The following is a 12,051-nucleotide window of genomic DNA, read 5'->3' as shown; positions in this document are numbered from 1 at the left end:
ATTCTTCAATCATTATTAATGAAATAAAATTTTGCAAAATTTTCAAAAATTCTCTATAGAAATAAAATTTTGGCAAATTTTACTATAACTAGAAATACAATTTTGACAGAGTTTTTCTATTGAAATACAATTTTGACAAAATTTTCTATAGAAATAAAATATTGACAAAATTTTTAATAGACATTTTTGAGAAAATTTTCTAAAGAAATAAAAGTTTTGACAAAATTTTCTATACAAATAAAATTTTGACAAAATTTTCTATAGAAATAACATTTTGGCAAAATTTTCTATACCAATAAAATTTTGACAAAACTTTCTATAGAAATAAAATTTGGACAAAATTTTCTATAGAAATAAAATTTTGACAAAATTTTCTATAGAAATAACATTTTGACAAAATTTTCTATAGAAATAAAATGTTGACAAATTTTTCTATAGAAATAAAATGTTGACAAAATTTTCTATAGAAATAAAATAATTGAATAAGTTTACCCTTTTTTGTAAAGTTACTACAACTTCCCTAAAATCGTTAATTATAAAGCATAATATAAAATAAAATATTAAAAAATTTCATTCGAAGAAAAAAACATGTTTTTCACCAACTACAAACATTTGGTGTAAAACTTCAAAATAAGATTTGTTTAAAGTTCTTAAAATTTTGCTAGATTATTTTTGGCACTAGAGCCAACCGTGGTTGTGACATAGTTCAGTTGTAAACAAAACCAATGAAAAATTCTATTTGTTTTTGGAAGCAAAATCCGATTAGAACCCAAACATAGAGAAGAAACATTATTATCACGATCATATTCGAAGAGCAAAATAATACAATTGGAAAATAATTCGTTCCTCCCAAGCGAAATTGTAGACAAAAAGCTTGTTTGGAAGAAAAGTATAGAATTTTTGTGATAATCGTTGACTTTTTACAGGATGTGAAAACAATTTAATTAAGACTAACTCAATGAATATGTTTTTGGGGTTTTCTGGCTAATTGCATCTTCCTTCAGATATTTCACACTTCCACGTTGTTTATTTACTTCTGAGCATTTTTTTTTGGTTTTTTAAATTTTTTTTCACTTCTCGACCAGACGGAGTTTCAAACCGCGGACCATACAGTTTGTAAGTCATAACACACTATCCACTTGTCCATGCTGTCCCATGTTGTTATTGTCATCAACAGACAGATATCGCTATAGCCATCTATGCACCAGTAACCCATACAGGTGAGCAGTTCTATTTGTAGACAACACTTTTGGGCGCTCACAAGCCGATGTAAAGAAACTTTATTTGAAGAAAACAAACCACTAAGGGGCCAACTAATCCATTTCTTACCAAATATAAATTTTGGAAAGGGAAATAATGTAATTTTCTATATATTCCAAAAATACACGAACGATTTCAAAAGATGTTTCACATTACATACCCAGCAAAAAAAAAAAAAAACGTCGGCAAAAATGTAATACAAATGTTCTTTTTGGATCCGGAAGTGGTGCAATATTGACGCAGAAGCGATGAATTTAATATGGGCTTGTGATAGGACGGAAGTCCTCTATTTCAACAGCCGTTGCACTGAATTTGCACCACCTCTTTAGGTGTGATCGAATTCAATGTTTTGGATGTAAATTAAAAAATTTTGTGATATTTTGTCAAATAAAAAATTTTTATAATTTTTAATGGATTCTAACGCTTGTCTGAAAAGTTTGACCTCAAATATTTTCAAAAATTCACAATTTTTTCAGATTGGATTTAGAAATTTTTTGAACAAAATTTAAATGATTTGTACCATTTTATGAATTCTTACTAGGTTTTTAACCTATTTGAAACAAAAAAAAAAAGTTAAAATTACACCCTCAAAAAAAATCGCTTCTTTAACATATGTTCCAAACATATTTTGCAGGAAGCACATATATTATTGCATACTGCCGAAACATTAATATGTTTGTTTTATGTGAACATATTATATGTTTGGAAGCATTTTGAGCCAAAAATATTATATGCTTGGAAGAATTTTTCCCAAACACGATTGTGCTCATTCCCTAACATACTCGTAATTTTCACTTCCACGAAATTTTTTAGTTATTGGCACCTTTTTCTGTAATACAAATAATGTTGAAGAAATTATTCACTTTTATAAATTTTTTAAATTTTACCTTTCGCCTGCACGGAGAATCGAACCGAGGACCATACAGTTTGTAAGCCAACACACTATCCACTGGGCTACGTAGCTGTTATAGTCACCAGTAGATAATTATCGATTTAAGTTACATTTATATAGCATAGTTTGCAGCGCCCACGAGCCCATGCAAACATAACATTATTTAACAGAAACATACATTTGTGTGCCACGTGGAGCAGTGGTTAGCATGTCTGCCTTGCATACAAAGGGTCGTGGGTTCAATCCCTGCTCCGACCGAACATTTTTTTGTTTTTTTCTTTTTTTTTTAATTTACACATTTATATTTATACTATATTAAATTTTTTTAAATGAAACTTCGAAATGTGTGTTATTAAAGATTTATAGTCAGTAACAGTGCTTGATATAAACGAAATTGACTGATTTTTTGATAAAATATTATTTTTTATTGCAAAAATAACAATTTTTTAATAAAAAACTGTTTTTGTACAAAACTTTAAAATTTGGAAGGAATTCAAAACCTAACAAAAGAACGTGGAGTCGAGTATAAACATACATACATAATTTTATAATATAAACATAAATTTATTTAGGAGTGAACAGTTTTTTACTTGCATTTAACACCATCTCTCTAAAATTCCTTTTATTTTTCTTTAATAATTCATTTTAAAGAAAATAAACTTTTTAAATTGTTTTAGCTGTAAAACTCGAACTTAATGCCCGCTTTTATATTTGATGGTGTCCGTCAACTCCTCGTGGACTACTTTTTAATAAAGAGGAACTAAAGTTTGTATTTTTACATTTTACTGTGTAATTTTTCACTATTTCCTCCTTATTTCATTTTACTGTCCTAACTCTAAAAAGAGTATAGTGCCCTTTCGTTATTTTTATGAAGACCCCTGATTTATTTTAACGAAAAATTGTGCCCATAATGCCAAAATGATAAACAAAACACATGTTCACACATGCATAAAATGCTGCTCTCAAGGCGAAAACATTGCAGTTTGTTTTTCAAATGTCTATTCTCTTGGTTCCGAATGTCTATTCTTCTCTTTATTCAAATTAAATAATATTTAGACTTAAGCATATCAAAATTTTTAGCCTTATCATAAAACAGTTTTCCGAAACAACATACAAGCGGTTTCACAGAAATTGTTCTTTTTTCATTCTCTCGCTTTGTTATGTTGATATCTTTCGTCAAACCTCCCGGTTTCCATCTCTATTTCTTTCTCTATACTCTCTTTTTGTCGCTCTCTGAATAAAATATCACAACATATATATGTTTACTCGAAATTTGTTAATTTATATATGTTTACATTCACACATATTATTTTTATGAAACATTCATGCCCCAAACATAATATATTCTAACATATTAACATAGATGTCCCAAACATTTAGTGTTAGTTTAGGAACATTACATGTTCGCACTTAAATATATTGTGGTTTAAAATCGTGCCCGAAACACATTTTGTTTATATCGAAACATATGAAAAACATATTTTTCTAACAGTGTACCCATTAAAAGTATGAAAAAAGCATATTATAAAAAATTTAATGAAAAGAACTTCCTGGGTAGTTAAAATAAAGAACATAATTGGGAGTGCATCCTCTGGAAGTGCTTTTATAGTTGTGCCTTTGGAAGAACTTCAAATTTTTTTTGCTGGGTAGTACTTGCTATTTTGAATTTACTACGAAATCTAAAATGCGCCTTTCTTAAGACATAAGGTCGGAAAAGAGCAGCACATTATATAAACCGAATGCACTGTAATTTTGGAATAAAAAGTTTTTTTTTATTAAAAAAAAAATAAAATTTGGTTTGCGATAAAGGTTTGAACTTTTCGGATAAATTAAAAAAAAAAAAAAAAAAAAAACAAATGTAACGAGAGAACAACGTTTGCCATACCTGTTGACAAACCGTTTTTTTTCGTGTATACTTTGTGGATCATGAAGAATTTCTGAGCTGATTTTGCGATGTCAGTCCGAGTGTTGAAATCACGCTTACTTCAAAACGAAACAAGCTATCGATTTCAAAAGAATCGATATCGATATTTATTATTGATGTACGTCGGATGGTATTACAAATAGGCAATATCGGACCATTTTTAGGTATAGCCCCCATATAAACCCACCCCAGATTTGACTTACGGAGCCTCTTTGGAGAACAAATTTTATCTTATCCGGTTGAAATATGGTACATGCTATTACTATATGCTCTCTAACAACCATTCAAACATTGCTCCATATCGGTCCATAATTACATAATTACATATAAGAACAGATCTCCGGAGCCTGAGTAAATTTCATTCGATCCCATTGATTTCGATACGTGGTCTTAGTATATACTTTTCAAAACCATTGATATGAGTTCCCATCGAGCAATACCTCTAATTCAGCATATTAAACTTCTTCAGCGTTCCTGGACGTTCCTCATCTTCCACATCAAAATTACCACTTGTGAAAAGAACAAAACCCCTCACGGATAACCTTCGGAGAGTAATCGATGCGATCCAGCTGCATTTTTCTTCAAATTAAAGAAGTAAATCTAAACTTCTCACATATGCTGATTGTGGGCACGAAACTTGACATTTTAAGAGCGGAAAAAACTGTGTTATTGGGTATAAAAGTTTGGCGATATTGAATTATATATAGTTTATGGGACAACATAAAAAATCCAATGTACCCACTGTTCATATTCCCCATTGAAACGCACACCGGGCATCCATAACCACACCAAGTGTCACGTTAATAAGCCCACTTAATAACAGCTCAGACATTTACCAGGTGGAACGTGAGACACGAGCTATTTTTTGTATCCGGAATGCTTGACATTTCCAGCTGGTAAGTGTTAGCAACCATATACCCTAAACCGCTATACGGAAACATTGTTTTTCTAAGGCTAAAATGGCTTTTGATTAATGATCTGATGTTCTTGTTTTTGTTGCTGTGGTATATCTCAGAGCACCCCATGAAGGGGGAGCCCATTTTGAGTGGGATTTTGTCAGGGTGCAAATTTATTCCATTTCAATTAAATTTTGATAAGGAAGAAAATTAAATCATATTTCGTGAAGTCGTCCTTAATGACATGGGTTTTTATTTTTCATGCGACTAAGATGATTGCAAGATTGGTAAATAAAAAGTCCGTTAAAATATTTTTTGTTTAATATATTCCAAACTTCTTGGGGCATAGAAGCTGCAATTTTACTTGAAGTTTAAAAAAATATCTCTAGATATTTTAAGTTGTCAAAAGCTATGCGATATATAATGGTTAGGTTAGGTTAGGTGGCAGCCCTATGTATCAGGCCCACTTGGACTATTCAGTCCATTGTGATACCACATTGGTGAACTTCTCTCTTATTACTGAGTGCTGCCCGATTCCATATTAAGCTCAATGACAAGGGACCTCCTTTTTATAGCCGAGTCCGAACGGCGTTCCAAATTGCACTGAAACCACTTAGAGGAGCTTTGAAATCCTCAGAAATGTCACCAGCATTACTGAGGTGGGATAATCCACCGCTGAAAAACTTTTTGGTGTTCGGTCGAAGCAGGAATCGAACCCACGACCTTGTGTATGCAAGGCGGGCATGCTAACCATTGCACCACGGTGGCGATATATAATGGTCCTTGTTTTGATATAACCGGCCAGCAAAAAAAAAAATTGGAAGTTGTTCCACAAACAATTATTTTAAAGCGCATCCCAGAATACCCCATCGATTTTTTTCAACTTCCGATGCAGTACTTTTGGACAAGTCCACAAACATTTCTTTTAAAGCGATCGTGGGATCCTCCAAAGATTTTTTCTACTTCCGATGCAGTCCTTTTGGACAAGTATTAGAAAGTACGCAATTAGGCAAATTTAAGTTTTGGACAACAAAATTTCGCATAAAAAAAATCATAAAAAAGTAAAAAAAAATAGAAAATTAATAAAAAAATTAAAAAAAAAAATAAATTTCATCCCTGCTGGGATTTGAACCTGTGCTGTTTGACTTTTTCTTTTGAGAAGGTTTTGCTAATTTTTTGTTCATTTTTAATGGAAAAAAACATATTTATACGAAAATATATGCGCATTAAAATTAAAAAAATAAAAACGATATATAACATCAATAAATAATTTTTTGTTTTAAATATTTGATAGAAAAATTGTCGCTGGTGAGATTTGAACCTAGGTTCCTTATTTTTTCGTTCATAATAATAAAGAACATCTCGAGAAGCAGTTAGAATGTTATTCCTTGGTATCGTATTACGATCATATCACAAACATTTGAATTGACGTTTCGACGTTTTGTGTTCAATGGCGTTGGTGGCTGAGTGTGCTAAGGCGTTCTGTTATGGTGCCAACAAATCCAGCCCAGCAAACAAAGTAATGAAAATGTCCTTTTTGGATCGGGAAGTGGTGCAAAATTGACGCAAAAGCGATGAATTTAACATTATTTATTTTACAAAATATCACAGAATTTTTTAATTTACATCCAAAACATTGAATTCGGATCACACCTAAAAAAAGTGATGCAAATTCAGTGCAACGGCAGTTGAAATGTAGGACTTCCGTCCTATGACAAGCCCATATTAAATTAATCCGTCCGTCCGTCTGTTGAAATCACGCTAACTTCCGAACGAAACAATCTATCGACTTGAAACTTGGCACAAGTAGTTGTTATTGATGTAGGTCGGATGGTATTGCAAATGGGCCATATCAGTCCACTTTTACGTATAGCCCACATATAAACGGACCCCCAAATTTGGTTTGCTGATCCTCTAAGAGAAGCAAATTTCGCCCGATCCAGTTGAAACTTGGTACATGGCGTTTGTACACTGTTAGAAAAATATGTTTTTCATATGTTCCGATATAAACAAAATGTGTTTCGGGCACGATTTTAAACCACAATATATTTAAGTGCGAACATGTAATGTTCCTAAACTAACACTAAATGTTTGGGACATCTATGTTAATATGTTAGAATATATTATGTTTGGGGTATCAATGTTTCATAAAAGTCATATGTGTGAATACAAACATATATAAATTTACAAATTTCGACTAAACATACATATGTTGTGATTTTTTATTCAAAGCGACAGAGAGAGTATAGAGAGAAATAGAAATGGAAACCGGGAGAGTTGACAAAAGATATCAATATAACACAGCAAAAGAGTCAAAAGAGAACAATTTCTGTGAAACCGCTTGTACGTTGTTTCGGAAAACTGTTTTATGATAAGGCCAAAAATTTGATATGTTTAAGTCTAAATATTATTTAATTTGAATAAAGAGAATATACATTCTGAACCAAGAGAATAGACATTTGAAAAACAAATAGCTTATGTTTTCGCCTTGAGAGCAGCATTTTATGTATGTGTGGACATGTGTTTTGTTTATCATTTTGGCAAACAAACTTTAGTTCCTCTTTATTAAAAAGTAGTCCACGAGGAGTTGACGGACACCATCAAATATAAAAGCGGGCATTAAGTTCGAGTTTTACAGCTAAAACAATTTAAAAAGTTTATTTTCTTTAAAATGAATTATTAAAGAAAAATAAAAGGAATTTTAGAGCGATGGTGTTAAATGCTAGTAAAAAACTGTTCACTCCTAAATAAATTTATGTTTATATTATAAAATTATGTATGTATGTTTATACTCGACTCCACGTTCTTCTTTTGTTAGTTTTTGAATTCCTTCCAAATTTTAAAGTTTTGTACAAAAACAGTTTTTTATTACAAGATTGTTATTTTTGCAATAAAAAATAATATTTTATCCAAAAATCAGTCAATTTCGTTTATATCAAGCACTGTTACTGACTATAAATCTTTAATAACACACATTTCGAAGTTTCATTTAAAAAAAATTAATATAGTATAAATATAAATGTGTAAATTAAAAAAAAAAACAAAAAAAAAAAATGTTCGGTCGCAGCAGGGATTGAACCCACGACCCTTTGCATTCAAGGCAGACATGCTAACCACTGCTCCACGTGGCAAACAAATGTATGTTTCTGTTAAATAATGTTATGTTTGCATGGGCTCGTGGGCGCTGCAAACTATGCTATATAAATGTAACTTAAAACGATAATTATCTACTGGTGACTATAACAGCTACGTAGCCCAGTGGATAGTGTGTTGGCTTACAAACTGTATGGTCCTCGGTTCGATTCTCCGTGCAGGCGAAAGGTAAAATTTAAAAAATTTATAAAAGTGAATAATTTCTTCAACATTATTTGTATTACAGAGAAAGGTTCCAATAACTAAAAAATTTCGTGGAAGTGAAAATTACGAGTATGTTAGGGAATGAGCACAATCGTGTTTGGGAAAAATTCTTCCAAGCATATAATATTTTTGGCTCAAAATGCTTCCAAACATATAATATGTTCACATAAAACAAACATATTAATGTTTCGGCAGTATGCAATAATATATGTGCTTCCTGCAAAATATGTTTGGAACATATGTTAAAGAAGCGATTTTTTTTGAGCGTGTATATGGTCCCTCACAACCACGCAAAAATTGGCCCAAATCGGTCCATAATTATATATAGCCCCCATATAAACCGATCCCCAGATTTGGCACAATTTGGTCCATATCGGTCCATAATTATATATAGCCCCCATATAAAGCGATCCCCAGATTTGACCTCCTGAGCCTCTTGCAGGAACAAAATGTATCCGATCGGGTTGAAATTTGGTACGTGGTGCTAGTATATGGTCTCTAACAACCATGCCAGAATTGGTCCATATCGGTCCATAATTATATATAGCCCCCATATAAACCGATCCCCAGATTTGTCCTCCGGAGCCTTTTTGGAGGAGCAAAATTCATCCTATCCGGTTGAAATTTGGTACGTGGTGTTATTATATGGTCTCTAACAACCATGTAAAAATTGGTCCATATCGGTCTATAGTTATATATAGCCGATCCCCAATCACACAAAAATTGGTCCATATCGGTTCACAATCATGGTTGCCAATCGAGCCAAAAATAATCTACCAAAAATTTTATTTCTATAGAAAATTTTGTCAAAATTTTATTTCTATAGAAAATTTTTTCAAAATTTTATTTCTATAGAAAATTTTGTCAAAATTTTATTTCTATAGAAAATTTTGTCAAAATTTTATTTCTATAGAAAATTTTGTCAAAATTTTATTTCTATAGAAAATTTTGTCAAAATTTTATTTCTATAGAAATTTTTGTCAACATTTTATTTCTATAGGAAATTTTGTCTAAATTTTATTTCTATAGAAAATTTTGTCAAAATTTTATTTCTATAGAAAATTTTGTCAAAATTTTATTTCTATAGAAAATTTTATCAAAATTTTATTTCTATAGAAAATTTTGTCAAAATTTTATTTCTATAGAAAATTTTGTCAAAATTTTAGTTCTCTAGAAAATTTTGTCGAAATTTTATTTCAATAGAATATTGTGTCAAAATATTATGTCTATAGAAAATTTTGTCAACATTTTATTTCTATAAAAAATTTTGTAAAAATTTTATTTCTATAGAAAATTTTGTCAAAATTTTATTTCTATAGAAAATTTTGTCAAAATTTTATTTCTATAAAAAATTTTGTCAAAATTTTATTTCTATAGAAAATTTTGTCAAAATTTTATTTCTATAGAAAATTTTATCAAAATGTCATTTCTATAGAAAATTTTGTCAAAACTTTATTTCTATAAAAAGTTTGGTCAAATTTTTATTTCCATAGAAAATTTTGTCATAATTGTATTTCTATAGAAAATTTGGTCCAAATTTTACTTCTATAGAAAATGTTGACAAAATGTTATTTCTATAGAAGCTTTTGTCAAAATTTTATTTCTATAAAAAATTTTGTCAAACTTAATTAACATAACTAATTAAAAATCCATCTGATTGTGATGCGATTTGTTCCAAATTTAATAGCGTTCGTCCTCGTGGCAAAAATACCCTGTGCCATATTTCATCAAAATCAGTTAATTATTGTGGAATCTTTCGAACAACAAATACATGGACAGACGGACGGACACCAATGGCTAAATAGATTCAGAACGTGAATCGATCGTTATATGTTTTATGGGGTCTAAAATCAATATTTGTGGAAGGCATGTTTTTTTAGTAGATCTAAAAAGGTCTTTTAAAACTTTCGTTTAACCCTTAAATGTACAATATCACCGATTCCTCCGAAAAAATATATAATATGCAAAAACGGTAAATAAACTTTTTTTTACCAACATTAATTTCATCTCTGGTAAATATTATTTAACTTCCAATTTGTAGCTTTTGTGAATTTTTGGTTAAAGTTAGATTAGATTAATTTTGACTGCAGATTACTCAGAAGTACAACACATTTCCCGAAAAAAAAACATATTTTTAAAATAGTGTTATAATGCATTAAATACAATAAACTTCATTTCATAGAATTCGATCAAAATTTTAAGACGTATGAATTTTTTTCTGGTTGTATCATAAAATGTACACAGAAAAAAATTTCCGTAGTTAAGCTAACGCTAAATTAAACTTATTTTTATTGAAAAAAAATATTTGCTTGTAGTTGAATGTTATTATTTTTATCGAAATTTTCCACAGCTTAATGAAATCTCCAAAATGTTATGAACTAAACGTGAGAATAAAGTTCAATGACCGTACACATAAGTTCAATATGAACTAAAGCATATGAACATTTTCGTAGGATTCCCAAAAATAGTAAGAATGAACTACTGTATGTTATGGTTAAAATGGCCATGATTTGGAGCCAATGATTTTCTTCTTTACTTTTAGTTAATTTCTTCTTCTATACGATGATTTAATTCCGTGAACTGCAGTTAAAAAGTACAACAGGGCATTAAATTTCCTGGTTTTAACAACGCTTTGTGGAAATCTCAAAATGTGGAGTAAAATTTAGTTTTCGTGCGAGGTAGTTCATTCTTCCTATAAAACAGTTCACTTTTTTTCGGTGTACAGTGCGACTTTAAGGGTAAAAGATGCTTCCCTACTTCTATGATTCTCAGGCAAATATATACGCAATACACTTTTCTCAGGAACGAAATTATAGACAAACTAAGTTTTCAATTACATACTTTAAAAGCGATGCGCTGCATTACTTTTCATAAATTCGGCTTTATTAGCTCTTAACAAGTATATACGGCCGTAAGTTCGGCCAGGCCGAATCTTATGTACCCTCCACCATGGATTGGGTTGTGGTAATACCTAACATCGTCTTCTAAATTGTAAGTTAGTCCATACGTGGTATATATTGGACACAAAAGGTATATATAAGTCTACAAATAATTACGAACCGATATGGACTTTGCGCGGTATGTTAATTAAAGAGCCAGAATTGAAATATGGAGGTCGCTTTACATGGGAGCTATATACAATTATGAACCGATATGGACTAATTTTTGTGTGATTGGACATCGATTTATCTGAGGCCTATATACAACCGACCGATATGTACCAATGGTTGTTAAAGACCATATACTAACACCGCGTACCAAGTTTCAATCGGGTTGGATGAATTTTGCTTCTCCAAAAAGCTCCGGAGTTAAAATCTAGAGACCAGTTTATATGGGGGCTATATATAATTATGGACCGATATGGACCAATTTTTGATTGGTTGTTAGAGACCCTATACTAACACCATGTACCAATCGGATGGAACTTGCTTCTCTTAGAGGATCCGCGAGTCAAATCTGGGGATCGATTTATATGGGGGCTATATATAATTATGAACCGATGTGGACCAATTTTTGCAAGGTAGGTAGAGATCATATACTAACACCATGTACCAAATTTCAGCCAGATCGGATGAAATATGCTACTCTTAGAGGCATAAGCGTAGGAAGGCCTCTGGGGAGGGGGCTTAGACCCCCCCAGAAAAATTTTAGCCCCCCCCAGAATTTGAAACTCTATTTATGATTTTCCATTTTTCAATAAATGTCAATAGTTTTTTTAATTT

The 12,051-nt window shown here is 31.0% G+C and overlaps 1 protein-coding gene across 2 annotated transcripts in view; it reads right to left on the bottom strand.

Moving 5' to 3' along the window:
- The window catches only part of betaTub97EF (beta-Tubulin at 97EF), a 352,917-nt gene that overhangs the window by 43,969 nt on the left and 296,897 nt on the right, over positions 1-12,051 (bottom strand). The window lies entirely within an intron of this gene.

Source organism: Haematobia irritans, chromosome 1 (assembly GCF_050003625.1).
Source record: "Haematobia irritans isolate KBUSLIRL chromosome 1, ASM5000362v1, whole genome shotgun sequence".
NCBI classification, from domain to species: Eukaryota; Metazoa; Arthropoda; class Insecta; order Diptera; family Muscidae; genus Haematobia; species Haematobia irritans.
This window is presented reverse-complemented; position numbering and strand designations above follow the sequence as displayed.